Raw genomic sequence first — 6000 nt, 5'->3', positions numbered from 1 at the left:
CATGAAAATCTCGCATGTCAAACAATTAAGTGAAATGTTTTGGTTTCCTAATAATAAATTCAAACTCTCACCACCTCCTGCAAACAGCATATCCATGAACGTGCACGTTTTACTGTGGTGTGCAAACACCCCCCATCAGCTGGATGCACTTTGCTCTTCACCCTGCAGCAGAGCTGAGGACAGCAGCAGGTTCATTTTGCCAAACTCAAACTCAGCGTGGATTCCTTCCCCCCTCCCCTGCCCTTGGCATGCTAAACTCCTTCAAAGTCCTTCTGGCTTGTTTAATTTTCAAGTCCTACAGTGATGGCCCAGTGCAAAATGCAGTGAAATTGGCATTTCTGAATTGAAATGTGCTTTTCAGTCATTGCCCAAATCGGCTAATTTGTTCATTCCTGTCACCTGGAAATACAAAATCCGTTCCTTTCCTTTGACTTAGTACTTTAGGACTTGTTGAGTGATCATGGTTGGTTTTGCCAGAGAAAAGCAAGGTGTGAGAAGGCAGGGGAATGCCTTTCCAACCTTGTAGATACCCAAAAAGACTCATGGTGTTAATAAAATCCAGTTTTTCAGGTCTTGACAGAAGCTGCCCATAACCTGCCCAAGGATTAGCAGCACTGGGTCTGTACAATTGACAATCTTTAACATGTGAACCCTGTGAACTTTTCTTTCCTTGGTTGTTAAGGGATTTTGAAGCAATTGCTCTATCAAGGGATGAAATTAAAAATGAGAATATGTTCATGGATGATTTATTTTTACACTGCTGCTCTCTGTAAACAGAAAAAGCACATTTTGGAAGCAAAGCATTTACATTGCTTTAACAGTATTGTTTGGCTGAAAGACAAATGCGTTTTCAGGAAATCTTGAGCATAGTTTCAAACTATTTAACCAGTTCTTGGCCAGGGAAAGTCCCTGGCCTTTGTATTTGTTTGGGGTTTCTTGTTTATGCAAATTAAGAAAAATGTTTACTAGTTCTTACCAGTGTGGGGATTTTTATTACACATTTGTAATGTAGGAGCAGCGTGGATGAATGAAAGAATTAGCAGGTAAATAGTCCACAATGTTTGTGACTTTGGGTGGGGTTTTTTTTTGTTGTTGTTTCAAAATTATTAATTAAAATGGCATGGACATCAAACTTCAAGTAATGGTTCCAAGCATATATGGTAGTGACTTATTTGAAAATACTTCCTCTCTGCAAATCCCATGTGTTAGCTTGTTTAGCCAGATTGTAATACATTTCTAAAATTACCATATTCTACCAAATCAGAAATCTTCAGGAAATGAGCAGCTCCTTTATTACAAGATTCTTCTCAGCTAAGAAGCTCAAACTCATTTAATATCCAGCGAGTCCTGCCCAGCAGAGATTAAATCAGATGTGGGTACTCTTGGATTTAGTTCTGCTGAGTACTGGGGCATTATTTTTTATTCCTGCAGTCTCTTCCCCAGCATCTGGCATGGTGACACCCACGAGTGCCTCCAGAAGGGAAGAGAGCAGATTTTGGATCATGTTTTGTGGTTAGAGGGTTAATCTGTGGATAGATGAGTAGTTTGTGTTCTAGACAAAGGAGTATTTATCATTTCCTTGTCTGGCATTATAAGAGTGTCTGAGAGTAGTGCCAATAACTCCTGGTGATATAACTGGAAATAATTTTAACTCCACTGCTGCCAGGGAGCGATTTTTTTCCTTAATCCGAAATGAATAAAGAACCCAACAAACAAAAAAAGCCCCCACCTGTAAAGTACAAAGGGGAATGGCTTCAGACTGAGAGAGTAGGGTTAGATTAGATACTAGAAAAGATTTTCCCCTGTAAGGGTGGTGGGAGCCTGGCACAGGGTGCCCAGAGCAGCTGTGGCTGCCCCTGGATCCCTGGCAGTGCCCAGGGCCAGGTTGGACACTGGGGCTGGAGCAGCCTGGGACAGTGGGAGGTGCCCCTGCCATGGCAGGGAAGTTGAAATTGGATTATCTTTAAGGTCCATTCCAAGCCAAACCATTCTGTGATTATATGATTATATCAACTAAATTAGGTCCCATATGGAGTATTTTCAGTTGGATGGTTTCAAATTCCCCAAGAGATAAATCACCTACCTCTTCAAGAAGCCATTACAGGAATCACAAGTAAATAGTTGTAAATAACTGGTAAGCTGGTTTGCTTTTGTGGAGTATCCATTTACAAAGTCCTTTAGTCTGCAGCTTAGGGCTGTTCCTAAATAACTCTCTTCATAAAAACTGGAGCAATATCCTCAAAGCTAAAACAAAGGAGAATAAACTACAGAGTGTGAAATGAGGATTCTGCAAAAAAGACCCAACAACATGGCTAGGACACATATTAGGTATTTATTTATCCATATATAAATTCATGCAAGTTCAGAGTGTGCGAGATATGTGGGATTATATCTGTCATGTCTTTAAAACACAAAATGAGAAATCACTATTTAGATACCCTCCTAAGATCTGAACTCAGTGTGACATGTGCAGGTAAAGTTTGGTTTGTCTTCCTGATGCAACTGAGGTGTCATTCAGGGCTTGTGAAGTAACCAGGGAAAATCTGTGGGTATTTACCTTCTGTGTTGGACTTTGGTGTCACCACTGGCACAAAGCAGGAGCTGAGGCCTTTGGCCCTACTCCTGAAAATTATTCCTTGCACATTTTTCATTAACTAGATCTGAATCCTAAATATGAACTGATGCATATGCACTGAAAGTGACTGTGGTAATAAAAATTAATTTCGATAATTTTTTTGCTAAGATCCAAGAATTTTTCAAGTTACATTTTTAGAAGCCTTGAAGAAATATGCAGATAGATCATACTGGGCAGGGATTGTCCCTCTGTGCTGGGCACTGCTGAGGCCACACCTCGAGGGCTGTGCCCAGTTCTGGTCCTGCAGGAGAGACCTGGAGGGGCTGGAGCGTGTCCAGGGCAGGGAACGGAGCTGGGAAGGGGCTGGAGAATTCCTGAGGGAGCTGGGAAGGGGCTGGAGAGTTCCTGAGGGAGCTGGGAAGGGGCTGGAGAGTTCCTGAGGGAGCTGGGAAGGGGCTGAGCTGGAGCAAAGGAGGCTCAGGGGACCCTGTGGCTCTCACAGCTCCTGCCAGGAGGGGACAGCCGGGGGGTCGGGCTCTGCTCCAGGGAACAGGGACAGGACAAGGGGAAATGGCTTCAGGCTGGGCCAGGGCAGACTCAGCTGCAGAAATTCAGCAGGAATTTCCCCATGGAAAATGCTGTTCAGCATAGTCAGGGGCTGCCCAAAGAGGTTTGGAGTCCCCATCCCTGGAGGTGGCACTCAGAGCTGTGGGCTGGGGACCAGGTGGGGATTGGGCACAGCTTGGACTCAATCTCAGAGGATTTTTCCAACCTTAATGGTCCTGTGATTAAGTAACCAGTGACTGACTTTTCATCTTGAGGGCTGTGTGTGTCCCTCCTCCTGCAACATCTCGCTATGAGCTACAAATTATGGACACTTCCTTCATTTCTTAACATTCACAAATTCTGATTCCTCGTGTTTCTGCACAGCTCAGTTCATGGCCCTGTTTGGTCTTTAAGGTTTGGGCTCCTTGCTCTCAGCAGAGGCTGGCACACAGAAAAGACAAGGGGACTTACTGATATGTGCAATTACAGTAATTACAAATTCAATTACTGTGCAGGTACTGATTTTTCTAAGATACTTAGCAGTGTATATGGTTCCATCGGCAGGATCTCAATTAAGGCCAGGAAGCCGAGAGAATATTTCTGTTGCTTTTTTTTTTAAATACACAAACATTTTAAAATACACAAAAGAACTGTTCTGCACAGCTGATTCTGATTAAGTTTCTTAACTCCATACTGTAGCTGGATTGAGAACTGAAAGCTCTTGAAAATTTTAAGCATCATCATCAAATGAAATTCAAAATGGCAAAATTCCAAAGATTTTGAGGAACTGGGTTGGCATTTGTTAGGTAATGCCTATGCTGCTTTCCCAGCTTTCCAGATGCTGGCTGGAAACAATATTCCTGACTCACTTGTACACACAGGGACACTTTCAGCAGCCCCAGAAACAATCATTTTCCTCTAAGATCCTTAAGATCCTCCATTCTGCTTTCAAACAACTGGTTTTGCTTTTTTTTTTTTTTTTTTTTTTTTTTTTTTTTTTTTTTTGCTTCCCCCTTCTTTTCTTTGAAAACTGGCAACAATTAATCTTTGATTACGTACCCTGGACTTCTTTTTGTGTCTCTTGAACTTCTGAACTGTGAATAGCCATGAATAATGACTCTGCAAATCACTCCAGGATTCAAAGCCAGCTGCTGGAAAAAGCCCAACAGCCTTGGAGAGCTGAGCTATGGGTGCTGCTGCTGTGGATGCAGTATCAGAATGATTAAAAAAAAAACATCTGGTTTAGTGTAGGTGCACAATGTTGAAGCTAAATCAGACAACAGAATCACAGAATCAATTAAGTTGAAAAGACCTCCAATATAATGGAGTTCAACCTTTCACCAAACCCCGCTTTGTCCCTAGCCCACAGAGCACTCCCTATTAAATCATAAAAACCCAAATACACTTGTGTGTGTATGTGTGTGTCTCCCATCCTTGTGCTGGTTAATAAATGCACTGCAGTTTTGGTGTGTCAGGGCAACTTAAATTTTTCTATAATGAACACATTCAAAAGTGTCAAATGTTCCCTCTCTCCCTTCCCCAAGTTTTAGAGAGAATTTCTAGGGGGATGTGCTCAGTCCCTTACCAACGCTGAGTGACTGTGCTGTAATTTAATTAGGGGATCCTCTAGGAAACCTCTGTTCTCATCCTCATCAGAAATCACCCGTGCAGAACCTGCCATGGACCAAGATTTCTGATCACTTAAGAGCATAATAACTAGAAAAAAACCAAATGGCAAGTAGCCAGCCCCCCACACCTGGGCTCTGCAAATGTAGTCTGGGTGCTAAAGCTGTTTGGTGAGCCACACCTGAGGAATTCACTTCTGGCAGGCTGCTGGAAAAGGTACAAGGACTTGAGCAAACATTTCAACTTCTTGACATAGTTGTGCCCAAAGGAAGCCTCCTGATGGGCTTTCATTAACGAATATTTTAAGGCTTTACAGCCTCATGGGGCAGGAACTGAGAGGGCTCGTAAAAGGACTGAGGGCTAAAGCACGGTTCTGTTTAAATCAATCCTTTTATGATTAAAATTATGAAGAAAGGCCCTGTCCCTTCCACAACTGACTAAACATCTGTAATGATCCTTTACAAACCCCCAAGCCTGATTGCTCTATGTGCAAAATGAGTCCTTTTTAGGAGCTGCAAATTTCAGCTTTGGTTTCAGTTCTCAGGGCTCATTTAGGGATGCACAGGAGTTTGTGTGTTGCTTTGCTCTTGGGAAATATTTGCAGTCCTTCCCTGCTAACACTGCCTGGCTGTGATGCCAAGTGACAGTGACCATGTGGAGGAGTAGCCACAAAACTACACCCCTGCCCAGACTGGGGAAAATCTGACCTGGAAAAATACACATAATGCCAGCAATGCTGTGTCCAAATTGCAGAGAAGCACATGGGTGATTAACACTGGAGAATCCAGGACAATGCCCATTCAAACAAAGCATGCCAAACCCCAGGACATTACATTTAAGTGAATAAATTCTGACGACTGATCACTGTGAGTTTTTAATCTTCTCCCTGTGCATGTGCTGTTGGTGGTAAAAGTAAAATAATGCAGCTACTGCTTTCAGTGTGATGAAATGCAGAGAGAGATCCTGGAGACAGAAGGTATTTCACATCAGAGGTGGGGGCAGAGCAAAGAAATTCTGCACCACCTCCGAGGAGCAGCTTGCAAAGGAGCCGACAGGGACCTTTTTGCAGAGATGTTTGAACAATAACTCTTTCATTGTTCCCGTGCTGACACCGGGTAGAGAAGACAAACCCAATATTGTGCAGGGGCTGCCCATCTGTCGGTCATTCCCCCCTGCTCCAAGGTTATCGGTCACACAAAGCAGGGAGCCCTGAGACAGATAAGATGTGTGACAAAGGATAAACAACCCCAGCA

Source organism: Lonchura striata, chromosome 1 (assembly GCF_050655825.1).
Source record: "Lonchura striata isolate lonStrDom1 chromosome 1, ASM5065582v1, whole genome shotgun sequence".
Lineage (NCBI taxonomy): Eukaryota > Metazoa > Chordata > Aves > Passeriformes > Estrildidae > Lonchura > Lonchura striata.
This window is presented reverse-complemented; position numbering follows the sequence as displayed.